Below are 27,968 nucleotides of genomic sequence, written 5' to 3' on the forward strand. Positions count from 1 at the left end.
ATTTGTAATAATTAATAAAAAAGATTACTCTTACTCATTCGTACCATCATGGAAAGATGTCTTTGCCCTTATTCATATATTTTAATGAGATAGATTGACCCTTCCCCAAACGGAAAAACTAATTTATGAAAATAAAACATACATATAGCAATAATAACATATATATATCGAGAATATTAATATATGCACAAGAACATTAGGCATTTGCGGTGGCTGAGAAGATGGAGGTGGGGAATCAGATTCATAATTGATCGGCCATAAGTGGATGCCCCAACAAGAAGAATGACACGGAATCAGGTTCAAAAATCTTGATTGTACGTGAATGACTTAGATATTTTTATTTTTAAAATATCATTTTATTACCTAAGTTTATATTTTGATTGGAAATATAAACCAAACTCATGTTATTAATAAAACCGATCGTTCTTATTACGGTGACCCTCCGTAGCACCATATTTTCATACTGTTTTTCCGACCAAACCCACTTCCCCACAAACAAGACTCCATGCCTCGAAGCTTTGTTCTGTGGCTCCATGGTTTGGGTGACTCTGGCCCTGCCAATGAACCCATCAAGACGCGCTTCACTTCTCCCGAGTTTGAATTTACTAAATGGTCCTTCCCTTCTGCTCCTAACAACCCTGTCACTTGCAATGGTGAGTATCTTTCTTATGGTGGGATTATAGTTTTTTGTGGATTTCTTCAAATGGATTTTGTTTTTTGTGCTGTCTTTGTTGTTTATTTGTGTTAAAGTTTTTGTCTTGGTGATCCAAGTTTCACAACTGGAAGTTGATTTGGAACTGTGCGATCGTTAGTAGCTTTAGGAATTTTTTATTAGTGAAGCAAATGATGGATGTGTTTCCATTTTGTTTATTTGATTTGAGTCCTTGGAGTTTTGGTAAAGAATATGAGTAATGCTAGGTGCACTAATCAACGTATACTAATTCAAATACTAAAATTGAAAATTTGAAATTTTTTAATTTGAAATTTTCAATTTTAGTACTTGGATTAGTATACATTGGTTAATGCACATAGTTTTATTCAAAGAATTTAAAGGTGATCAAGTAGAGAGACAAGAGTAAAGATGCTATTTTTGTTGCTTGATTCTTTATTATAATTGTCATCCTAAACTTTCATTTGTGAAATTCATTTCTTTTAGAATTGGAAATTACATAGAACTCAAATTTGATGAAATTTCTTATGAGGAATTAAATTTTGTATACTTGTATTTATTATGGAGCATATTATTATTACTATAAGTTCTTAATTTTGGTATTGGAAGGTGTGTGTTTACCTACATATTTTCCACTATGCTTTTTTTAAAAAGAAAACCTTTTTTTTTTTTTTTTTTTTGTTCATAGAGAGAAGAAGCAACGTCAAGCTCATATAGATAGTTTCTGTTATGCCTAGAAAAGTAAGGGCTGACGTAGAGCCCAGTTAGCACAAGTGGTCAGAGTCTAAGTACATCCTGTAGCCATTTAGGTGCGGCCACGTCGCATGCTGGCGTGAGCAGCATACTCTTGCTAGTGCAGTGGGTGCGCCCCAGACTAACAAGAGGCTAGAGGTTGTCCACGTGTCCAATCCTTGAATAAAACGAGGAAATCACGCGAGTAGGTGAATAACGGGCCGCAAAGGAGGATTTGCACGGTACCTAACCCCTTTTTACGGATTCAGTAATCATTACCTTAGTGTATCCCACTATAAATAGAGAGCTTCTCTCCCGTTTGTGGGTTTAGCTCATTTTACTCTTAATTAGCTATCTTCTCTCTGTAATAGCTCTCTCTCTCTCTCTCTCTCTCTCTCTCATTTGTATTCTCAATACTCCAAAGTCAGTTCGCTAAGCTGCGACCTGATCCTTCAGATATAAATACAATGTCAGTGGACATAGGATTTGCTTGATTGAGCATCCGAACCACTTTAAACATTGTCTTGCCATCATTTACATTCTCAATCCCTTATTCACGTGTGTCTTCTAGGCCAGCTCAATATTTCACACGTGCGTTTAGTTGGTGTCAAATTCACGCACCAACAGTTTGGCGCTAGAAGGAGGACCTGATTTAGTATTCGTCCTTCATCAAGAGAATCTTTGCCTAACTGGTCCTACAACAGTAAATGGCTCGCCGACTTGAACCTGAGCGAACCAATCATGGTCCTGAGGAGCCTTAGTTCCACAAAATGCCGCAGGGGGTATTTTCTCAAGTTCACAATTTGACCTTACCATCATGAGCTACCTGGAGAGTTTTAATAATACTCTCTAAACAGTCAACCAAAGGTTGGATCATTTGGACCAGGGAACGTCATCCGAATCAAATGGGGCGGTGCAATGACAAAAAATCCCTGCAGGTCGTGCGAAAGCGCAGAAAAGGGAAATAGCCCAGGCTGCGTGCATTGCAGCGCGTCGAAGGAAGGGTAAGCAAGTGGCGAACAGCGAGCCAAAGGACTCCAAAGGGTCGGCAAACACCGACCACGTTCCGAGTAGAATACCCGTGGCGTTAAGACTCGGTGAAAGGTCACATCCCAAGCCATCCCATGCCACGTCGCGTGAGCACCCCCATAAAAGTGTTGGGCGGGGTGATTCACATCATCGCCAGAAAAACGATCCTGATTGTCATCGTGAGGGAGGTTCCCACACTTTGCAGGGCGGTTCATACCACCGTAGAGGTCGTGAAAATTCCCCGCACCATTCATCGCCATCACACGACTCTAGCCAGCGTGTGTCAAGTGCGGTCAGAACTGCCGGCCGAGGCGAAGAGGTATTCAATCTCCGGACTTCCCTCAACCGCAATCGTAAGGGTCGAACTTGCATGGGGAAAGCAATCTCGAGATAGCTCTGCTGCCTCAGATTGAGGAGCTATAGTGAGCTCTAGATCAGCTAAAAGCTCAGCAAAATGAGCGAGGGCAGGCCGCAGCAGCGTCTCCTTTTTCTCTGGCTGTTTTAGCCACCCCTCTCCCATCAAGATTTAGAATGCCCAATATGTGGGCGTTCGATGGAAATTCTGATCCGTAGGATCACTTGTATGAATTCAACGACCTGATGGAGCTTTACCAGGTTTCAGACTTGGTGAAGTGTCGTTGTCTGGCAGTGACCTTAACCTCTCATGCCAAACAGTGGTTCAGGTCACTCCCAGCGGGATCGATTAGCTCGTGGCCTAAGATGGACACGATGTTCCTGAGACACTTCCAAGCAAACAAAAAATTCTCAATTCTTTTAAGCTACCTAAGCAACATAAGGCAAGAGAGGGATGAATCCCTCCAGTCTTACATCAACCGATTCTACAGGGAACTGAATAAAGTAGCTCACACTCCCAAAGAGTCTGTTCGGACTCTCATCATAGCGGGAGTTCGCCCACAGACCGACCTATGGAAAGAACTACTGGCTGAGGATGATGTTTCCCTCACCCGCTTCTACAACCTTGTGGAGAAGTACCTCCATATTGAAAACTCTGTGGCGACACTCCATTGCTGCGACCCCGGTGCTTCAGGTAGCGCACCTAGTCGAGGGGAAAGTAGGAGAGTTGATCGCAAATGGGATAACGACGATCAACAAAAAGGAAAGAAACCGCGGTTCGAGCCTAAAAAGTCTTATACTCTAGTTCCTCGTTGCGATCGCTACAGGAATTAGTATACGCCCTTGAATGCATCTGTATCGGCTATTCTTGACAAATCAGAGGAAGCCGGCCTACTCGGAGAGCTTAAGCCCATGAAAAATCGCTCATCAGCCAGAAACAGTAAAAAATACTGTCGCTTTCATTGGGAATATGGGCATCACACCGATGAGTGTCGAGCTCTCAAATAGGCAATCGAAGACCTCATCAAGCAGGGGCATTTCAAATAGTATATTGATGACTCCACTCCCATGTAGGAGAAAAATCAAAGGGAGCCAGGAAAGAAGCGTCGTGATCGTAAGGTTATCTGTAGCATCGGAATGATCTTTGGGGGACCGTACCTCACGGGGAACTCGCGAGGTGCCCAGGAAAGATATGCTCGCGTAGCCCATCACGATCCCATCAGTGTGATGAGCACGACACGGCGACCACCAAAGGTTCGCAAGGAGGAGGAAATTACCTTCTTCAAAAAGGATGCAGTTCGATTACATCAACCCCACGATGACGATCTTGTGATCACGCCTCTGATAGGGCATTGCAACATCCATAGAATGTTGGTGGACAACGGAAGTGCTGTGAACATCCTGTTCCAGGCAGCTTTCGAAATAATGAATTTGGACGAGGCCGACCTGAAGCCCGCCTCGATCCCCCTATATGGTTTTACAGGGGACCACCTGATCCCCAACGCTAGGTGACTTTGACGAAGTGACCAAAGTAACTGAATTATTGGTAGTGGATTGCCCTCTGCTTTTAATGGTATCCTAGGGCGACCACTGTTGAGAAACTTCAAGGATGTCACTTCAATATACCATCTCAAGATGCAGTTTCCTATTCCGACGGGGATAGGGGAAGTTAGCAGATCTCAGTGCACATCTCGCGACTGTTATGTAAGGGCAGTGCAGATGGCGTGCAAAGGGAAGGGCATCTCGTGCGGCATTCCCTGACAAGCAATGGTGACCAGTCGAATCGAGCCACAGCTTAGCCCAACTGAGGATAATATGGATCCTCATATTCAGGAATGCCCTTCCAACGGGCCAGTTGAGGATCTATCTGAGGTGTCGGTCGACCAGAGCGAGCCGAGCAGAATGTTGAGGATTAGGAGCAATCTCAACCCCTAGCTCGCCACCGAATTGACCAGGTTCCTCAGAGAGAATATCGATGTGTTCGTATGGTCCTATACAAATATGGTCGGGATCAACCCGAATATTATTTGCCATGCCTTAAACATCGACAGTGAAGCCAAGCCGGTTCGCCAGAAAAAAAGATCGATAGATCCGGAGCGATATGCTGTCTTGAAACTTGAGGTAGATAATCTCCTTTGGAATGGATCCATCTGAGAAGCGTTTTATCCGAGCTGGGTTGCCAACTCGGTTCTAGTAAAGAAACCCAATGGCAAATGGCGAACCTGCATCGACTTCACCGACCTCAACAAGGCATGCCCAAAAGATAGTTTTTCCCTGCCGAAGATCAACCAGCTCGTGGACGCCACCTCTGAGCATGAGCTGTTGAGTTTTATGGACGTATACTCGAGATACGATCAAATTCTGATGTACATGTCGGACGAAAAGCATACATCCTTTGTTACAGATCGGGGGCTGTATTGCTACAAAGTTATGCCATTCGGCCTCAAGAACACTGGCGTAACTTACCAACGGCTGGTTAACCGAATGTTCTCCAAACAGATTGGGAAATCGATGGAGGTCTATGTAGATGACATACTGGTCAAGTCACATGTTGCTTCAGATCACATAGCGCATCTCGCTGAGATGTTCGACATCCTCTGGAACTACAGAATGAAGCTAAACCCTCTCAAGTGCTCATTCGAAGTGGCTTCGGGAAAATTCCTAGGATACATGGTTAACCAAAGGGGAATAGAGATCAACCCCGAGAAAATCCAAGCTCTCCTCGATACGAAAAGCCCGATCAACAAAAAGCAGGTTATGAGCTTCAATGGGCAAGTAGCGGCACTCAGTCGCTTCATATCGAGAGCAACAAATCGTTGTTTGCCATTCTTCAATGTACTGAGGGCCAACAAGAAGTTTGAGTGGACTCCCTAGTGCGAACAGGCATTCCAGAGTATTAAAGAACACCTCGAGAAGCCACTTATTATGTCCAAACCTCTCCCGTAAGAGATCCTCCTCCTGTATCTATTCGTCTCTCAGTTCGCGGTCAGTGCTGCCTTAGTTCGGGAAGAGAACAAGGTCCAGTGGCCAGTGTACTATACGAGCAAGCGTCTGTTGGATGCCAAGATGCGGTATTCAGAAATGGAATGATTAGCTTATGCCCTACTGATCGCTTCCAGAAAGTTGCGACCTTACTTCCACTCCCATACGATTCATGTAATGACCAATTACCCGCTCAGGCAGGTCCTCCAGAAACCAGAGGCATTGGGTAAGTTGCTTAAATGGGCCATGAAATTAAGTCAGTTCAATCTGAAAAACAAACCAAAAGCAACCATCAAAGGGCAGGTCGTTGCCGACTTCATATCAGAATTCTTATATCATCCGACGAATAAGTTGGAGCAACTGTCCAGCGAAGTCATTCAGGAAACTGCCCAAAATCTATCGACCTAGAGCCTCTACGTTGATGGATCATCGAACAGAAAGAGAGTTGGGGCAGGTCTTCTCCTTTTGAGTCCGGAAGGGACTCGCATTCATGGCATTCTTCAGTTCGGTTTTAAGGCAACCAATAATGAGGCCGAGCATGAAGCTCCGCTCGCTGGACTGCGGTTGGCCAGAGAAATGGGTTCAACTGCGATCAACATCCACGGTGACTCCATGCTGGTCGTTAACCAGATTTTTGGGGAGTACCAATCCAAGGAAGAAAACATGATCAGCTATCTGAAGAAAGCTAAAGCCGCACTCGAGCCATTCAAGTAATTCACGATCACACAGATTCCTAGAGATAACAACTCTGTGGCAGATGTTGGCAAGGATAGCCTCGTCGTTGGATTTAGATGCACCGGAAAGCATTCTTGTTTGGCTCATTGAGACCCCCCAATCAAATAGGCCATGAATGTAACAGAATTAGTTTCCTGGATGACCCTTATCATTCAGTATCTTAGAGATGGAACCTTGCCCGATGACAAGGTCAAGACAAGGACCCTGCGAATAAGATCTGCTTGTTACACCTTCATCGGAGACCAGTTGTACAGGCGAGGATTTAGCGCTCCTCTCCTCTGATGTGTAACCGGTGAAGAGGCAGATTACATCATGAGGGAGATACATGAAGGGATCTGTGGTAACCATACCGCCGCATGATCTCTCGCCAACAAAGTTGTTTGTCAAGGGTATTACTGGCCCCCAGTCCAAGAAGACACCTACAACTTTGTCAAAAGGTGTGACAAGTGCCAGTGGTTCGCGAACATATCGCAAGCTCCTTCCCACTAGCTGATAACCATGACCAGCCCCTCGCCATTCTCCATGTGGAGAATAGATCTCATCGGTCCCATGCCAGTTGGTGAGGGGGGAGTCAAGTATGCCATGTTCGCGGTGGATTACTTCACCAAGTGGGTCGAAGCAGAACCGTTAGCCGCGATCACAACCAGAAAGCTTAAGGACTTCGTCTTCAAGAATATTGTATGCCGCTATGGGATTCCTCATACTCTCATCTCAGACAATGGTAAACAATTCGATAACGAGGAGTTCAACCAGCTTTGCGACAAGTTGGGTATTTATAAAAAATTTGCCTTAGTCGCAAGGCCGCAAGCAAATGGTCAAGTTAAAGCTGTCAACAAAACCATCAAGCACACTTTGAAAGCAAAACTTGGCGCAGCCAAGGGGAATTGAGCTGACGACCTCCTCGAAGTCCTATGGGCATATAGGACGACTTCGAGGACCTCTACCTCAGAAACTCATTTTTTGCTAGCATGTGGCTGCAAAGCGATGATCCCTGTGGAGGTAGGAATCGGTTCACTTCGAAGGGACCTGTACAACGAAGCCAACAATGGAGTGCCTACTTTCTTATCCCATCCACCGCCCTTCATCTAACTGCTTTAGTCAAGCAGTCACGTGCCTCTTCCATCCGTTCGGTCCTCGCTCTCAACGCAAACGGTAGTCAGGGAGTCCGCGGGGGTCATACTGATCTGGCTATATCCACAAGCGCACCTGGGAATGCCCATACCGTATTACCAAAGTAATAAGACCGGGGACCTGCCATCTCAAAGGGCTAAATGGTTCCGAAGTACCCCGAGCTTGGAATGCTGAGCATCTCCGACCTTATTATCAGTAATTTCGAACTCAATTATGTCCTCGTAAAGGCCAGTCTTAATTTTTGCAGTCTCTGTAATAGCAAGTATACAATTCTGATAATTTATAATAATTTTCCCATATATACAATTCTGTTCGTATAAACTTGTACCAATATTATTGTAAATAGTTAGAATACGATCTCATATGTAAAGAATGCGAAAATTGTAAATACTTATGAAAAATTGTGAAAAGCAATATCTTTATTTATGAAAAGGGAAAGTAATAAGCATAGAGGGAGAAAACAAGGGAAGCGGATCACTGATCCTTTTCCCCAAGCTGGTTGCCGGTCGCCTGATCGGGTGCTGGCTCCTCAGGAACGAACTCAGGCTGTTCTTACTCTAGGTCAGGTCCCCAAACCGCTTCCTCAGCTTCGGCCTATGCCATGGAAGCAAGATCGTTTCGATACTCGTTAGGGAGGTCGGATAGATCTATCTCAGGATTCCTCAAAAGAAGGGCAAAGATGGACTGAATCGTCCATTCTGCAGCCCTATTCTCGATCTCCGCCTCTTGCTGCAGCATCTCCATAGTTAGCAAAGTGATGCGACCTCGAGTAAAGTGGAGCTCGGCCTCAAGTGCTGACCGCTGCTTCTCAGTATTCTCCCACAACTTGCCCATTTCCTGTTCTACTCGCGAGGCCTGCTTAGAGGCTGCTTTCAGCTCTTGGTCTTTCTCACTGGCCTCCCTGGTGAGTCTGGCCACGTCCTCCGGAGCTCATTCATCTCCTCCCCGTGCCTCTCCAACTCTGCCTTTTGAAAGTCCACCGTGCGAAGAGCAGCGTTCCTCTTGTTCAGGTACTAGTTTGCCAAGGTGGTAGAAAAATCTGTCTCTGCTTTAGCGGCCGCCAAGTCCCGCTTAAGTGCGCATTCTCTTTCCTCATCTCTACCAATCCCTCGGCAGCCTCGAGCTAGACCTTCTACAGGGACAGGTGCATGGAGAGCAGGGCCTGCATAGCGAAAAGAATTAGGTTATTTATATTGCATAAGCAAATGTCTTCGCCAAAGGCATGTTCACCTGGTTCAGGTGGTGGAAGGATGTGGTCATCAGGTCCATGATACCAGAAGCCACGAACTGCTCGAAAGCCTCCGTAAGCCCGCATTCGAGAATTGCAAAGACCACCTGCTACAGATGGTCCGGTAGATGTCCCATTGACTCTAGGATGGGAGTGCCAGTGCTCGCAGCGGGTAGTGTCCCCCCGCTAGCACTTTTCCCGACCTCCTCCCGAGGACTACAGTCGCCTGTTGCCTTGCCTGCTGACCCTCGGGGGCGATGGACATGCCGGTCGTGCCCTTAGCTGGCCCTCCCGAGTGGAATGCTCTGCAAGGTTGTGACCTCCCAGGCTGGACGCCCAAACCCTTCGGTTCAGACTCTGACTTTTCGATCCGAATCAGCCTTCTCTTTTTAGGCCTCTGAGCCGTAGTTTTCTGCTTAGGGCGAACAACACCCTTAGCTCGAGCTGGATCGGCTGCCGATGTACCCCTGCGGGAGGGACTATTGGGAGCCACTCCAGTTGGTCCAGTGGTACCCCTTCGGGGGAAGGAAAATTGCCTTGGTTGTGATGATTTGGACACTCTGGGAGGCATGGTCGCTGCATGCAAACACAGTTTGCTACGTGAAGAGTCAAAAAGAAGTCAAGAAACTTACTCCGCAGGGTCTCTAAGGCCACATTTCGGTTGAAGAAACCGAATTTTCGCAAATTCGTGGTTGTCATGAGCAGCCTCACGTCGCAACTTTCTTCAGGCAGAAAACCGAAGGTTGTGATTCTGTCCGGATCCACGAGCAGCTCTAAACTGGTCGCTTTGTTAACTGCCAGAAAATAAACAGCTCGTTAGCGAAAGACAAATAAAGCCAATAAACTCGAAAGGAAAAAGAACCTACTCGGCTCCTGGAAGCGGCAAAGGCCGTCATGATGAAAGAAAAAGAACTTTGTCTCATACGGTCTTACATTACTCGGGTAACTGTGTATCCCTGTTTCTATGGTAGGTCGCCTAGACAAGTAGTAAGAATCCTTGTCTTTGCTCTTTTTCAGAATATATGAGTAACCGAGCTTTACCGCCGTTAGCTCGCCCAGCCCATTCTCACGATACGCGATGTACATGGCAACGGTAATCGTGTACGCATTCGGTGTGAGTTGCATTGGCTCGATCCCGAAATGATCGAGGACCTACCTGACAAAGGGGTGGAAAGGGATCAACCCCCCACCTTTGAAGATGTCCTCGGAGATCGCGGCCAACCCTCGTGGCAGATACCGAGCTATGTGTGTTCTATAGCGGAAGACCTCCATCACTCTTTCAAGCTCTTCCTTGGTAAGTATAGAGAAAATCTCTCGAATAGGACCCGTAGGAGCATCCTGCATGGGCGAGCTGGTCCTTCCTCAGCTTTGGTCGTTGGGGGGTTCATTCTCTTGCGGTCTGCAAAAGCGACAAGTAGGGAACCATTCAGTCCTCGTACGCTACCTCGTACAATGATGTGGAGGAGAATAAATATTTCCTCCCTAAACCCTAGAAAACCCCTAACATAATGTTTAAAGGGCCACCTTTAAGGGCCTGACCCAACGGAGGATATTTCATCTCCAATGAGCTACCAATGGACAGTCGTCGCATGACAACTGTCGAAAGCAAAATCAAACCAAAAATAGAAGGGAATCGTTTTTACCTCTTGGAATGAGAAAGATTGGCTCTTTTGCTCCGAATATCAGACAAACACCACTCAGGAAGGCAAAAAACCAAGATTCGCGAAAGTCTCTTGCTCTCTCTGAGAATGAAAGTACTGTGACTTTGCCTAAAGAGAGCTTGGGGTTTATATAGCTAAGGAAATGACACTTTGGTTTCCTGAAGTCAAACAATGTTTGGACGGAAAGCACATCCGACCGTTGATCGCGACCACGTGTCACGAATCAGTGGGAAAGAGTGACCGTCACACCTCGAGAAATCAGATCGTCATCCCCTTCCATTGAAACGCTTAAGCGACGGCACATTTTCCCTCCTCCACATTTAATGCGCCCACGTCTACATTTAATGCTCTGATAGGGAATGTCATTTCAGCATGGCTCGCATTTAATGCGCATGGCTGGCACTTATTGCACTTAAGACACATCTGTCAGAGCAAAGGGTGCTTCATTTAATGCATCCACTGCAAAAGTGCAACGGATAACACCTGAAGAGGTCGTTATGAAAAACGCTCTTCGTTTTGTAGGTTGCGAGGCGACGTAACTCTTCAACCTCATCTCACGTCAGTTGCGAAGTGATTTCTTCAACCCATCAGCCGCGAAGCAACGACCATTTATCCTTTGAAAAGCTGCTAAGTGTAAATAGGTTGAAGATTCCGTCCAGGTTGGAATCATCATTATAGGACTGGATGCCCGAATCCAGGTCGCTGACTATTAGGAGCAAAGATCACCCTAGGTCGCATGCAAGGAGATGTCCTCTCGACCTCTTTTGCAATCAAGTCATTTCGAACAACATCTTTTAAAACGCGTCAAATCGAGGCATTCATAATTTCCAAGGTTCGATTCTCAAACCTTGAAAATTAGGGGACTTCTGTTATACTTGGAAAAGTAAGGGCTAACGTAAAGCCCAGTCAGCACAAGTGGTCAGAGACTAAGCAGATCCTGCAGCCATTCAGGCGTAGCCACGTCGCATGCTAGCGTGAGCAGCATGCTCCTGCCAGTGCAGTGGGTGCGCGCCAGACTAACGAGAGGCTGGAAGTCATCCACGTGTCCAATCCCTACATAAAACGAGGAAAACACGCAAGTAGGTGAATAACGGGACGCAAAGGAGGATTTGCACGGTACCTGACCCCTTTTTTCGGATTCAGTAATCATTACCTCAATGTATCCCACTATAAATAGAGAGATTCTCTCCGGTTTGTGGGATTGGCTCATTTTACTCTTGATTAACTATCTTCTCTTTGTAATAGCTCTCTCTCTCTCTCTCATTTGTATTCCCAATACTCCAAAGTCAGTTCACTAAGCTGCGACTTGATCCTTCAGATATAAATACAATATCAGTGGACGTAGGATTCGCTTGATTGAGCATCCGAATCACTTTAAACATTGTCTTGCCATTATTTGCATTCTCAATCCCTTATTCATGTGTTTCTTTCTAGTAGTTCTTATTTGTTTGTGACAAGCTCGAAAAGTTTTGATCTTAATCATTTCTATAGTTACATGCTTGTTTTGTCCTGTCTTCGTATCGACTTTGATAAGTTAATATTTACTTTTTCCGATAAAAATATGTTTCCTTTTTCCTTCCTACAATATCTTATGGCTTTAATTTGCTTCTCTTTGTAGATGGCTACGTGATGCCGTCCTGGTTTGACGTTCTTGAGATTCCTGTGACTGTTGTAAGTTATTCCACTTTATAAATTATTCTATTTGGAAGTTATATCCTAAACCTTCATCTTATTAGATGATATTGTATTGAAATGTTGATTTAATTTGTTATAGATTTATCTAAATGTAATGATTGTGATAAGGAAATAATATATTAATGCATGAATTGGGGTTCTTTTTATTTATTCTTTCTACAGCAATGGCAGTTAAATTTTGATGGTATAACCTGCTAACTCTGCTATCTGAAAGCTTTAGTGAGAATATTATCCAATGCAAATACTTAGTAGAGAGCTTTAACGTGACTAATGTTTGATCCTCTATTGGATATTGATAATCTGCTCAGATATTCATTTGAGTATTTTGTTTATGACCCTCAGAATTCACCGAAAGATGAACCTGGTGTGCTCAAAGCAGTTCCGAATGTGCATGCGATTATAAACAAGGAAGTAGCTGCTGGAACAGATCCAAAAAATGTGTTTGTATGTGGACTTTGTCAAGGAGGTCTCTCTCTCTCTCTTTCTTCCAGACATTCACATAGACACACGTATATAAGACATTACTGGTTTTGCTACTTTTGGTGCGATAATATGAACAATTTTACAGGTGCCTTGATGTTGACTAGTGTTCTGTTGTACCCAAAAACTCTTGGAGGAGGAGCAATTTTTAGTGGATGGGTTCCTTTTAATTCTTCTTTGATTGAAAAATTTACTGCAAACGCAAGAAAGGTGCTTCTTTTATAAATATCAATCGTCTATAACTATTGCTTTGAAAGACTTTCTTTCCTTCTCTCTCTGCCTCTTTTTCCCTTTTCCCGCAATTGCAATTTAAGTCGCTTCTACCTCCTTTCTTGCCTTCCTGTTTGTAAACATGTGAGACAAGAGTTTTTGTAGTCTTTAGAGAAATAGCCAACTGGTGACATTTATAACTATTTTTATTTGCTGATGGACCTCACATCCATGGTCAACTATCTATACTAGTTGTAGATTAACCTCTGTTTGAAGTTGGAAGCATGCATTTTCTGCAGGTTTTACTTGCCATTTTGAATTATACTTCTTTCATGTGATGCTATTGCATGGTTTAATGGTCTGAGGTCTGAAATCTATTACAGACTCTAATTTTGTGGTCTCATGGAACGGCTGACAGAACAGTATTGTTTGAGGCTGGACAAGCAGCTCCACCTCTCCTTGAACAAGCTGGCATAAGCTGCGAGTTTAAGGTAATAAATGTGATGCTGAAAATAAGAGAAAAATATATGCCTTTTGAATTGTATTTTATTGAATAAGGAGGCTTAGCTTTATACAAAAGTTTTCCTACAATCATGCTAGTCTATTCTAGGTAGTCTAAATATAAAAGACAACAAAACAAATATGTCCTACAATCATGCTAATCTATTCTAGGTAGTCTAAGTATGAAAGGCAATTAAATAAATATACAATTAATATAATATATTTGTCAATGAATGTCATTGACCTTTCCTTTCTCAACACTCCCCTCAATTGGAGAGTGAATGTCAAGAACTCCCAACTTGCGTATCATAGTGAGAAAGCTTCCTTTCCAATGGCTTGGTGACACATCTGCAAGTTGATTTGTTGAGACAATATGTTTGGTTACAACTGAACCATCTTGTATTTGTCACGAATAAAATGGCAATCCTCTCTATATTTGGTTCTTTCATGGAAAACGGGATTGGCAGCTATGTAAGGCGGCTGTGTTATCACAATATAACAATGCTGGCTTCGGATGCAATATTCTCAAATCTTTCAATAATGAACGTAGCCAGGATAATTCACAACAAGTACCTGTCATGGCTCTATATTTGGCTTCTCTGAGGAAAGAGATACGATTTTCTGCCTCTTTGTCCGCCAGGAAATAAGAGAAGATCCCAGAAAAACACAGTAACCCGTAGTGGATCTACAAGATATTGGCAACCAGCCCAATCCAATCAGAAAAAGCTCGCAAAGATAAATCATTTTGAGAAGGGAAAAACAAGCCTTGCCCTGGACTGCTTTTCAAATAACGCAATACACGCAGGCAGCTTCCGTGTGGTCTCCGTGGTGCATGCATGAATCTACTTAACACATGGACTGAATAGTTGATATCCGGCCGGTAATAGTCAAATAAATTAGGCGCCAACAAGTCGCCTATACTGAGATGGATCTTTAAGCAATTCCACTGATCCGAAAGCTTTATGTTTTTTCCATGGGAAAGTTCACAGGTTTAGTACCCAAAACTCCCCATCTTTTAAAATTTCCAAAGTATATTTTCGTTGCGAGATGGAAATACCTTTCTTCGACCGAGAAACTTCGATGCCCAGAAAATATTTCAAATCACCCAAATCCTTAATTCGAAAATGACTATGTAGAAATTGCTTGAGAGCTAGTATGGCATTACATCATTACCCGTAATAAGATGTCGTCAACATATCAACACAAGCTGTAAAACTTTTGCCTTTCTGACATGTGAATAATGAGTAATCTCTTTGGATTGAACAAAGCCAGCAGCTTGGATAGCTGTAGAGAACTTGGCAACCATTGTCGGGAAGCTTGCTTTAAGCCATATAATGACTTGTGAAGGCGACACACTAGATTCTCCCCCTGTCGCCGAAGACCAGGAGGTGGAGACATATAAATTTCTTCATGGGATCGCCATGAAGAAAAGCATTGTTGACATCAAGTTGGTGAAGAGACCAATTCTGGGCAGCTGCTAACAGCAAATAGACAACGAATAGTAATCATTTTAGCATGGGAGAAAAAGTGTCATGGTAATCTATACCTTCCAACTGTGTTGTAACCTTTTGCAACCAAACGAGCTTTGAAACGCTCAATAGTACCATCCGAGTGTCGTTTGATTTTATAAACCCAACGACAACCAATAGGCTTCTACCAGGAGAAGAGAAGTGAGAGACCAAGTGTGATTAGCTCTAAAGCAGCCAATTCAGTTGCATTACTCTTGCCAATGTGAATGAGAAGCTGCTTCTGTATAAAGTAGGCTCAATATCTTGACTGACAGCACAGTAAAAGAGCAATGTTGTGGTGAGTAAGATGAATAGAGACAAAATTGCAAATGGGATATCGCGTACCTTTGTGGACTTGATGACTAAGACGGCAAATGTTTGGGAGACGTTACTTGATTGCAAACATAATCACGTAAAGCCATGGGAGGGTGATGCGGTCTTTGAGAGCGGCGTAAAATAGGTTCGGGAGGAGGACTAGCAGGTGCATTTGGCGGTGAGGGTTGTTGGGCAAGAGAAATTGGTTCCAATGGTGAGGGTTTTGGACTGGTGGGGAAGAATCAGTACAGAAAGAGGAACACTGGGGCTGAATTTGAGGAAGGTGATGAATGGACTCATAAGGAAAAATAGTTTCATGAAAACAACATCACGGCTAGTGAATATTTTTGGGTGGCAAGGTCATAAAGCTTGTAGCTTTTGACCGACTGGATAGCCAAGAAAATACATCGTTTGGCTCGAGGAGCGAATTTATGGGAACGTGCCACATTAGTAGCATAGGCAAGGCACCCAAAAACTTGAATATGTGAATAAGAAGGAAGTCTACCATAAGTCGTTCAAAAGGTGTTTGGGGAGAAAGAAGTGGTGTGGGCAAACGATTGATTATATGAACAGCAGTAAAAACACATTCTGCCCAAATGTAAAGGAAGGTGGGCTTGAAAAAGAAAAGCTCTAGCAGACTCAAGTATATGGCGATGCGTGTGCTCTACAACCCCATTTTGTTGAGGAGTATAGACATAAGAATGTTGTAAGTGGTCCCTTTTTGTTTAAAAAATTCCCTCATAGAGTAGAATTCTCCACCATTACAACCCGAATGTTGGCTATAGAAACATGGAATTGTGTTTGGACAAATGAGAAAAAATTGATAAGTAATGTTGTGTTTCACTTTTGTGATGCATAAAAAATACCCATGTGAATCTAGAATAATCATCCACAATAGTCAAAAAATATTTTGCACCAGAAAGAGAGGTAATTTTTAGGGACCCCAAATGTCACAATGAATTAATTCAAAAGGTCTAACAGACGAAATTGAACAACAGAGAACGAAAGTCGACTTGTTTTGCAAGTGCACAAACATCACAAGCATTATTAGACTGAAAAGGGAAATTTAACAAATGTTTGCCATAAATCTAATCTAGAGGAAGACAAATGCCCCATCGACGATGCCATAAAGAGTGGAGGTGACCTGAGAACTGGGTGAACGGAAAGAGTGGCTGCTGCAGATGAGTTTGAGGTTTTGACTTCTCTGACGCTAACGCAACCAAGTAATAGTTCGTCTCGTTGTTCACCCAAACCAATCGTCGTCCTCGTCGTCAAGTCCTGCAAAATACACCAATAAGGGAAAAAAATTACTAAACAATTTAGATCTCTGGTAACTCGACTCACAGACATTAAATCCACTTAAAAGATGGCACACCAAGCACATTTTTTAAAGTAACAGTAGAATTCAAAAGTAAATTCCCAATGGATGTAATCGGAGCTTGTTCTCACACTTGGCATAGCAACTGGTGGCAAAAAGGTATTCTTACTGCCGTTGACAAGCAAAGTTGGAGATGAAGTAATGTGATCTATGGCACCACTATCGATAATTAATTGATGGAGGCGTAACAATTTTGTAACAAACCTGAGGAAGCAGCATTAGCTTTAGGATTGGCAGATTGTGTTGTTCCTTTACCCTGCATGATAGATAAGATTTGCTGGATTTGCAAATCAGAGAGCCCATTGTCACTGATGGCACTTCTTGCATTATTGGACTTTCTTTGACATTGTTGACTGAGGATTGATGGCTATGGTTGCGCTTGAAATGAGTGTGTCCTTGATTAGACCTGTTTGATGCTGTTTAGGTGTTTTGTGGGTACCCATTCAGCTTCCAATATGTTTCTCGTACATGATGGTCACGACACAATAAGAGCAATGCAGAGGTTTTCGATAGATGAGTTGGAACGAGAAGAAGAACCTTGTCCATGTCGAACAGCCAGAGCCACTAGTTCGCCCTTCGAACAACCATGCTGAGTTCTCTGCTGTCTCACGTGCAGCCCCAAGCTTCGCTGCTTCTCCTCCTATACAATGGAAGAAAAGCCTTGGCAGTATCAGGTAGTGGATTCATCAACAAAATTTGCCCTCGATTGCCCTATAGACTCTTGAGTCCCATGAGAAATTACATCAATCTGCGTCTCTTATGGTCTGCCCCACAAGAGCAAATAGTGTCATTATAGGATCCCAGTTCATCCCATAATTTTTTTGTCTGTGTAATAAGCTGCAACATCATCTGATCTTGAGCAAGACAAGCAATGTCCCTCTCAATCTGAAAAATACAGGGGCATTGCTTTGAGAAAAACGATCCCAAGGTCTTCCCATACCTCTGGGCAATGGTAGAAAAAATGACACTATCTGCAAGGTCCGTGTGAGTGGAGTTGAGAATCCAGAGAGGATCATATCATTGCATTTTTTCCACAAAGCATAGTCGTCTGGTTTGGCTGTGGCAGATGGCATTGTGGTGGTCCCGTCTATGAAACCCACTTAGATTTGGCGTTCAAAGAAATTGTCATGGCTTCTAACCATGTCGAATAATTATCCTCATTGAGAGGCTTGGAAACAAGCACCATTCCTGGATGATCCGAATGGTGAAGAAAATATGATTGTTAGCATCAAGCTTGCCTCCATTCGAAGGTTGCTGTTCAGTCATGATAAAGAGAAATAGTGATAAAGGAAGCAAAAGAAAGGGAGCAGATGCAGAGAAACAGTGATAAAAAGAGGCAAAAGAAAGAAGACAAATGCGCAGAGCTAGGGTATCGTGCCCTGCTCTGATACCATGAAAATAAGAGAAAAATATATGCCTTTTGAATTGTATTTTATTGAATAAGGAGGCGTAGCTTTATACAAAAGTTTTCCTACAATCATGCTAGTCTATTCTAGGTAGTCTAAATATAAAAGACAACAAAACAAATATGTCCTACAATCATGCTAATCTATTCTAGGTAGTCTAAGTATGAAAGGCAATTAAATAAATATACAATTAATATAATATATTTGTCAATGAATGTCATTGACCTTTCCTTCTCAACAGATGCTCTCTCTGATTCTCTCTTACTATCATTGAACTTTATTAAAACATTGTTTTTACAATAATTTTGTAGGCTTATCCTGGTCTTGGTCACTTCATAAGCAAAGGGGAGTTCCGGAATCTTGAATCATGGATCAAGGGTCGTCTAAGTAGTTCTTCCTAGAGGTGTGAGTGGTATCGAAGTTGCATCCGGTTATGTCATAGGCACTCTTCTGATTATTACTTGTTAAAATAAATTGGAGAAATGAAAATTTTATAAGATAATTATGCATATTTGCTGTAATAATAACTTGAGATTCAATTGGATCTCTTTTGGTTCGGTGAAGCAATTTGGCATTGTTTCTACTTATTGGAGCAATTAATTGAAACCACAGAATTGGACTAAGTTTCCAATCAAAATTAGGGCGCACTTTACAATTGCAACTGATAACCCTGTGCGCCTTCTTCCAACGTTTGGCCTCTCTGTGCTTCAAATTTTCAGGGCAAGTCCACTAGCCCTGGAATGCCTTTCTACCGAAAATGATCCCATAACTCCTAAGAAAGGTTGCCGCAGTTTCCAATGGTGTAAATCCAAGGGCATAGATTCAAAGCTAGTTTTAACTCTCCCGTAAACTTCATGAACAAGAGTGGCCTTCAAGCTTCCCATAACACGTCGCACCTGTTACCATGGCTTGGAGCTTGCTCTTTATCCACTCTTATCTAGTGACTGGAAACCGGACCCGTGCAGGGACCTGGCCAGGCCATTGGTCTCGAGTCGAGCAGTTTAACTGGTTTGACCGGCGGGTCAAACTGATGTCCAAAGGTTTGAAATCTAACAAAAATACTCATAAAAATTACTGTAAGTCCTTATAAGTTTGAAATCTTGTAAAAACACCCTAAACACTACCGTCGACATCGACAAAAATGGCCCGTTTTCGGCGTTTTCGGCGATAACAGCACTCTTCATCACCACAAAAAACTCTTGGATTGTTAACGATGCACAAATTATTGAAATTTATTTATGTCAATTTTAGTATGCAGGAGGACATAGGATATCTAATGTCATTCTGGATCATTTGTTTTTGTTATAAGTTGCTCTAGAAATGTAGGATAAAGCTTCTACATTCGGACACTGTGACTCTGACTCAGTTCATATACTTTTCAAGCTCTCTTTAGATATTGTAAGTTTTCTTGAGATATTAATATTATAGGGTGCGTTTGGTTTATTATTTTAGATATAATTTTTTGGATAGTATTTGATAGTTGAATTGGGTGATTATTACGAGCTAAATTTTAAAAATTTGTAAAAAAAAACCCACAGGTTTGCTAATTTAACTAAACACCCCAATATATTAAATTGTAAAATGATAAAAACACCCCCATCAACCGACAGTGCCAGATTCTGGCAACCACCGTAGTAATCTGGCGTTACAACGCAGACCGATCAGATCTAGTCAGACGTGTGTCGATCTGGTCGTCAACGACCGCAAAAGGCCAGATCTTGCCATCAGTGACGGCCAAAGATATATTACTATATACATAATATTGTCATGATCCAAATTGTATCCCTTTGAAATTCTTGTTACATATTGGTGTATTTGCCATGTCTCTGCTCTTTTGATTAGTGGAGTTAGTTTAAGGTTGAGATTTACAATTGGAATGATAAATTGGAGTATTTGTGTTGGCCATGTCTGCTCATGTTCCTATAATCCTCTATTTTCAATTGGGAATATTTTTGAAAATATTTCCTTTACTTTCTCAGTCTACAGTTGGAGGGGTTTTTAACATTATTTGAACTCTTATCATCTGTAAAGTCGGAGAATTCCTAAAATGTTCTGTTATTTTTTGGAAGGCAAAAACTCATATCCTGCATATGTACCTGCAAAAAAAAACGATTCTCATTTGGAAATCCTCTTCATTAAACTATAAACAAGAAACTAGAGCAAACCAGGGATGAATGATATTTGTAGATAGCTGGTGGAAGGTGAATAGTATTATTATCGCCATCGTTATTATAGTACTATCATCAAGATGATGGTCTGTTTTATAATCATGTCAATTTATATACAAAAGTTTGTATGTATTAACTTTTCGATTCACTACCTGGACTACACATTCTGCCCCTACATGGAGTCTAAGCTAGGCAATCTCCATTACACATTCTGCCCCTACATCGAGTCTAAGCTAGGCAAGCTCCATCGTAAGGGTTGGCCGGTTGAGGTTCGCATTTTGCTCTTTCATTGCATCGTAGCCCCCCACTGGAATCACTTATTGGTCCATATTCAATAGTTCTTGCATTTATAGTGTCAATGAAAAAGGAGCAAACCAGGAGGGCTGCAACAAAATTACCATTTCTTTGGACACAGCCAGGTAATTTAAAACTTGACACCTTCCTACAGTTAAGAATTTTGAGTGAAGACTAGTGAAAATGAAGGGACTCTCAAGGATTGTAATAATTGCCCAATTTGAAAAATATTGATTTGGTTTCTTTGACATATACAGTACTCTAGTATAAATAAATAAATAAATAGAAGCACAAGTTATGGGAGAGCAAGAAGACAGAGTTGCATGTAAAGAAAAAATGAGACTTTTAGTGCATTTTCTGGTTGTGCAATTTTTTCATTAGAAGTAATGATACATTACTCGTGAGTATCAAGAGACTCGATTGAAGGATGAATTTGATAGCTGCATCATCTTTAACAAAATATACTGCCCATTCTTGACCTGCTTACATGAACATGTAGATCTGCTTGCTTCACTAGCACACCCACCGTGGATTCACAGGCACATTCCTAGTAAGAGCGATGGATACTGCTATCGTTTCCAATCGCCGTTAGCATGTGAAAAGTTTTGAGACATACCTGCTAGAGTTAAACTCTGAAGGGCTGTGAGGTGGTGAAAGCCATCTGGTAATTGCAATAACATCAGACAATTTGCAATAAGCAAATAGCGGAGGCTTGGCATTGTGCCTTCTTCGATTGGCATCCATCTTTCCCAGCTTTGTATATCAAGGATACGTAGAGATGTGAGCTTAGGAAACCCTCCTGAACTGCAACATATATCTCTGCATAAAAATGCAGAAGATGCTAAGAGTGAGAACAAGAAGATTGGGTAATTGTTCTAGGATTGGAAAAGGGTCGTCTTCTATAAAGTTCTTGTATAAGCACAATGTATGGAGGCAATTTAGAGACTGAAACCAACTTGGCAATCTTCTGAGAGACCCTTGCAATTTTAATTTCTCCAAACGAGGTGGAGACCTCAAAAGCGGATTTAATTGAAGGTTTTCAGTCGGATGTTTGCTTATTATTGTTAAGGAAGATAACTTCTTCATTTCTCTCAGGCAACTGCACAGTTCTTCGCTGTTTGATCCTGTAATTCCTCCAATGTATAACTTCCTCAAGTTGGTTAAGCTCCTCAGTTGTTTCATAAAATTTTGGTCACAATCTATGCCGGAGAGTGTCTGGAGTTCCTTAAAACACAGTTTTCCCTTAGGTATCTTCAGAAAATCTTTATTATCACGTTCAAAGAAGCTTGCCATATGGAGATGTCTCAGCTCCGTAAGCATGTTGATTCCACGAGGCAATGTGCTGACATTTGTGTTTCTGATATCCAAAGTTTGTAGATTTCGCAAATTCTTCATTGAGTTGGGTAGATTTTTTATCATGGTGCCTCGCAAATCTAGATACCGCAAGTTGATCAGGTCCCCAACTTCATCCGGTAAACTTTCAATACCAACTCCTTGTAGATCCAACAGTCTGACAAGCCTGAGTTCTGCTAACAATTTTCTTAATGCAGAAGATGACATTTCAGTTGCTCTAAACAGGAGAAAGGAGCGTAGATTCAAATTACCTATATTTGCTGGGATATTTTCGGCATTGCTGTAGACTGATAATCTACGTTGTCTGTCTTCAATTTCATTATTCCTATCAACCAAAATGGCTCCAAATTTCTCTTCCTTGAACATCTGGGTTGCAACTTCACGCATTAGATTGTGTAATTTACAAGCTTTCACCACATCTCGGGCATGCAAGGTAATGGATTGGATCATACTCCTGTCAATAAGCTGCTTAAAATAACTGTTGGCAACTTCCTCTTCTGATTTCTGAGAAGTTTTTTTAACAAAGCCTTCTGCGACCCACATTCTGATTAGTCTCTTTCTCCCGATCTCATAATCTTCATGGAACAAACCAATGTACAAGAAGCAATATTTAAGGTAATATGGTAGGTGATTGTAGCTACATACCAAGACCTTGTTTAGTCGCTCAAGATCAGTACTGTGGTTATGCTCCCAATCAAGATCATGGAGTAAGGACTGCATTTCTTGTTGCTTTGATTCCGTCCTAGACAAGTGACCTGCAAGGTTTACAATTGCGAGTGGTAACCCTTCACACCTTCTTATTATGGCCTCTGTTAATGCTTCCAATTCTCTAGGACAAGTCATCTCCTCCCCAAATGCCTTTCGGCAGAAAATGTCCCTGGCCAACTCATGAGGAAGATGTTGCAGCTCTTGAATGTGGCAATTGTCTTCCACCTTTGAAGCTATATCCCGTATCCTTGAAGTAAATATAACCAGACCTCGGTCTCTTGGCAACGCTTGCTTCAGTTCATCCCAAAGTTGAGCTTCCCATAAATCATCAACAACTAACAAGTAATTCTTGTTCTCCAGGTAACGATAGGTCCTCTCTTGCAACTGTCCCTCATTAACGTCGTCCATTATATCCAAAGCTGCCTCTTTTCTGCTTGATTTAAACTCGAATAACACAGCCTTAAGGACATCTATTAAATCGTAGGATGGCGATATAGATACCCAAGAATAACAATCAAAGCTGGCCTTAACTCTCTTGTAAACTTCTTTAACAAGAGTAGTTTTCCCCAAACCGCCCATACCAAATACAGAAATAACTCTTCGACGATTCGGCCTTCCCGCCAGTGATGATTTCATAATCTGTTCCACATCATCGTCAATTCCTAAAATGTCATCCTCCCGAGCAAAAGGTGTAGCTGCACCAGTGCTCTTAGATGAAGGGCGATAAATAATCTGAGCTTCAGAGGCGAGAATACCGTAACGGTCCCTTCTTTCCTTAACCTCTGTAACCCTGCTTTTGATCTTCCGAATCTGAGAATTGACTTGATATCGCATTTGAATGTGTTTGATGAGATTCCACCGTAGCGTACTACTACGTATTACAAACGTATCAATGATGTCTTCAGCATCGTAAACCAAATTCCTTACCTCCCCAACCCAGGCCCTAACAAGTCCATCCCGTCGTTGCCCACGGTCTGCTTCTTTGAGGAAAGCTAACATGGCTTCAAGTTCGCGTTTAATCCACTCTACCTCTTCTTGAATTCCAGTGATAAGCTGTCCTCCTTTTTGAAGCTGTTCTAACGTTTTCAGGAACAGAGTGATGACTGGCTCGCCCATCTTCAGGATTCGTTCGTTACCCACCAAAATAGGAGGAATTCTATGGAAATTCTACAATCAATCGCTCTAGCACCGTCTAAATTAATTGCAGCAGCCCTGAAGAGATTTCTACTTAGTAAACGACTTTTTGTTTTTTCTACCTAAATAATGGCTTGACATTTTCATCCATATTCTATTAAAATATTACTTCTTTACTCAAATTTATATTTGATTTTTGATTTTGCCATGGCTACTAACGGTATTCAAAAAAATACAAAAATCAAACTGAACCAGTAATCAAATTGATAACCGAACCAAAAAACTGATTAACCAAAAACGGTTTAGTTATGGTTTAAAAAATTCAAAAAACTGAATTTTCGGTTCGGTTAACGGTTCGGAAAAAAACAAAACCAGTTATGATATGTATATAATTTAAATATTATATATTAAATAAAATAATAATAATTTAAATTAAATCCCTAAAAAAATTGTTAGTAGTGGTCAGTGGATATGTATGAATGTTTAGTTTTTATTTGGATATGTATTGTTTATGTTTACAATTTAATTTAGGAAAAAAAAAGGTTTTATCCAATTAAAAAGGGGAAAACCAGTTAACCGAAAAACCGGTTTTCCCTTAAATCGGTTAGGTTTCGATTCGGGAATTTTTCCAAATCGAAAAACTGGTTCAGTTCAAAACCTTTCAAACCCTAATCACTACAACCCCACACTATCACCAGTCTCTTCTTTAATCATCACTTACTAAAATCTTTTAAACCCTACTCTCACTGATCCCATCAATCGTCAGCAATCAAACAATTAGAGTTTGTACAACCCCTCACCCAAGTCAAATTCTGATAAATCACAACCACTAAAATAAAAAGTTTCACCATCAAAAGACTCATCGACCTCTGTTTTTTATGCCTAATAGCTTGAATTGAGTTTGCTCTATATTCTCAGTTGAAATATAAATTTAGATAAAAATAATATTTTAAAAGTGTGTGGGGGTGAGAAAGTGTTATTAACTGTTATTTGGGTGAAAAAAAATCGTTAACTCGATTTCTAACTGGTAAATTTTTATGTCAACCTTATAACGGACCTAATAAAAATGGGCCTCTATTGGACTTCAGCCTGCAGTACCAAAACAGAGGAACTAGAAGCATCTAAAAGGATCTATTAGGCAATATGAAAGGATTAGGGGCATTAAGAGTCTTTTCACATGCATTCCCAAAATTAACAGTGGTGATTTGCCCACGACCTTGGAACTGGAAAAAAAAAAAAAAAAAGGGGAAAATGACCAGAACTGCGGCAACTCATGTTATTAATAAAACCGATCGTTCTTATTACGGTGACCCTCTGTAGCACCATTATTTTCATAGTATTTTTCCGACCAAACCCACTTCTTCACAAACAAGACTCCATGGCTCGAAGCTTTGTTCTGTGGCTCCATGGTTTGGGTGACTCTGGCCCCGCCAATGAACCCATCAAGACACTCTTCACTTCTCCTGAGTTTAAATTTACCAAATGGTCCTTCCCTTCTGCTCCTAACAACCCTGTCACTTGCAACTGTAAGTATCTCTCTTATGGTGTGATTACAGTTTTTTGTGGATTTCATCAAATGGGTTTTGTTTTTTGTTGTGTATTTGTGTTGAAGTTTTTGTCTTGGTGATCCAAGTTTCACAACTGGTAGTTGATTTGGAACTATGTGATGGTTAGTAGCTTTACGAATTTTTTATTAGTGAAGCAAATGATGGATGTGTGTCCATTTTGTTTATTTGATTTGAGTCCTTGGAGTTTGGTAAAGAATTTAAAGGTGATCAAGTAGAGAGACAAGAGTAAAGATGCTCTTGCTTGATGCATTATTATAATTGTCATCCTAAACTTCATTTGTGAAATTCATTTCTTTTAGAACAGGAAAATTACATAGAAATCAAATTGATGAAATTTCTTATGAGAATTAAATTTGTTTACTTGTATTATTATGGAGCATATTATTATTACTATAAGTTCTTAATTTTGGTATTGGGAGGTGCGTGTTTACCTACATTTTTTCCTTTATGCTTTTTTAAAAAAAGAAAACTTTTTTTTTTTTAATATAGAGAAGAAGCAACGTCAAGCTGATATAGATAGTTTCAATTGGTATCTTGTGATGATTAGCAGCTTCTTCAGTCATCAATTATGATAGATTTCAAATAATGTGATTATAGCATGAGGTCAAATATTTACTCGAGAAAAGTTCTTAGTTCTTATTTGTTGTGACAACCTGGAAAAGTTTTGATCTTAATCATTTCTATAGTCACATGGTTGTTTGTCCTGTTTTCATATCGACTTGATAGGTTAATATTTACTTATTCGATAAAGATATGTTTCCTTTTCCTTCCTGCAATATCTTATGGCTTTAATTTGCTTCTCTTTGTAGATGGCTCGGTGATGCCCCGTGGTTTGACATTCATGAGAGTTCCTGTGACTGCTGTAAGTTATTCCACTTTATAGATTATTTTATTTGGAAGTTTTCCAAACCTTCATCATATTAGTGATATTGTATTGAAATGTTGATTTAATTTGTTATAGATTTATCTTAATGTAATGATTGTGATAAGGAAATAATATTTAATGCATGAATTGGGTTCTTTTATTTATTCTTTTACAGCAATGGCAGTAAATTTTGATGGTATAACCTGCTACACTCTGCTATCTGAAGCTTTAGTGAGAATATTATCCCATGCAAATGCTTAGAAATTTCTTAGAGGAGAGAGCTAACGTGACTAGTGTTGATCCCCTATGGATATTGATAATCTGTTCAGATATTCATTGAGTTTTTTGTTTATGACCCTCAGAATTCACCGAAAGATGAACCTGGTGTGCTCAAAGCTGTTCAGAACGTGCATGCGATTAGACAAGGAAGTAGCTGCTGGAACAGATCCAAAAAATGTGTTTGTGTGGATTTAGTCAAGGAGGTCTCTCTCTCTCTTTCTTCTAGACATTCACAGAGAACATAAATAAGACATTACTGGTTTGTGCTGATTTTGGTGCAACTGATATGAACAATTTGCAGGTGCCTTGACATTGGGTAGTGTTGTTGTACCCAAAAACTCTTGGAGGAGGAGCAGTTTTCAGGCGGATGGATTCCTTTCAATCTTCTTGATTGAAAAATTTACTGCAGATGCAAGAAAGGTGCTTCTTTTATAAGTATCAATCGTCTATAATTATTGATTTGAAATCTTCTTTTCTCTCTCTCTGTCTCTTTTCCTTTTTCCCCATAATTGCAATTTAATCTCTTCTACCCCGTTCTTGCCTTCCTGTTTGTAAGTATGTGAGATAAGAATTTTGTAATCTTTAGAGAAATGGCCAACTGGTGACAATTATAACAATGTTATTTGCTGATGGACCTCAGATCCATGGTCAAGTATCTAAATTAGTTTTAGATTACCTCTTTTCGAAGTCGGAAGCAGCATTCTGCAGGTTTTACTTGCCATTTTGAATTATACTTCTATAATGGATGGTATTGCATGGTTTATGGTCTGAGGTCTGAAATCTATTACAGACTCAATTTGTGGTCTCATGGAATGGCTGACAGAACAGTATTGTTTGAGGCTGGACAAGCAGGTCCACCTTCCTTGAACAAGCTGGCGTAAGCTGCGAGTTTAAGGTAATAAAGTAATACTCTCTGTGATTCTCTCTACTATCATTGAACTTTATTAAAACATGTTTTACAATAATTTTGTAGGCTTATCCTGGTCTTGGTCACTCCCAAGCAACGAGGAGCTCCGGAATCTTGAATCATGGATCAAGAGTCGTCTGAGTAGTTCTTCCTAGAGGTGTGAGTGGTATCGAAATTGCATCTGGTTATGTCAAGGCGCTATTCTGATTTACTTGTTAAAATGAATTGGAGAAATGAAAATTTTATAAGATAATATGCATATTTGCGGGAATAACAACATGAGATTCAACTGGATCTCTTTTGGTTCGGTGTGAAGCAATTTGGCATTGTTCACTTATTGGAACAATTAATGAAACCACAGAAGTGGACTAGTTTCCAATCAAGATTAGGGCGCACTACAATTGCAACTGATAACCCTGTGCGCCTTCTTCCAATGTTCTGGCCTCTCTGTACCTCAAATTTTCAGGGCAAGTCCACTGGCCCTGGAATGCCTTTCTGCCGAAAATGATCCCATAACTCCAAGAAAGGTTGCCGCATTTTCCAATGGTGTAAATCCAAGGCATAGATTCAAAGCTAGTTTTAACTCTCCTGTAAACTCATGAACAAGAGGGGCCTTCAAGTTCCCATAACACGTCCTGTTACCATGGCTTGGAGCTCGCTCTTTATCCACTCTTATC

General features: G+C 41.2%; 1 pseudogene; it reads left to right on the forward strand.

The window, feature by feature from the left end:
- The first annotated feature begins 157 nt into the window (after positions 1 to 157).
- On the forward strand, positions 158 to 27,602 carry LOC116137621 (annotated as a pseudogene).
- The last annotated feature ends 366 nt before the right edge of the window (positions 27,603 to 27,968 follow it).

This window comes from Pistacia vera, unplaced genomic scaffold, assembly GCF_008641045.1.
Source record: "Pistacia vera cultivar Batoury unplaced genomic scaffold, PisVer_v2 Contig331, whole genome shotgun sequence".
Lineage (NCBI taxonomy): Eukaryota > Viridiplantae > Streptophyta > Magnoliopsida > Sapindales > Anacardiaceae > Pistacia > Pistacia vera.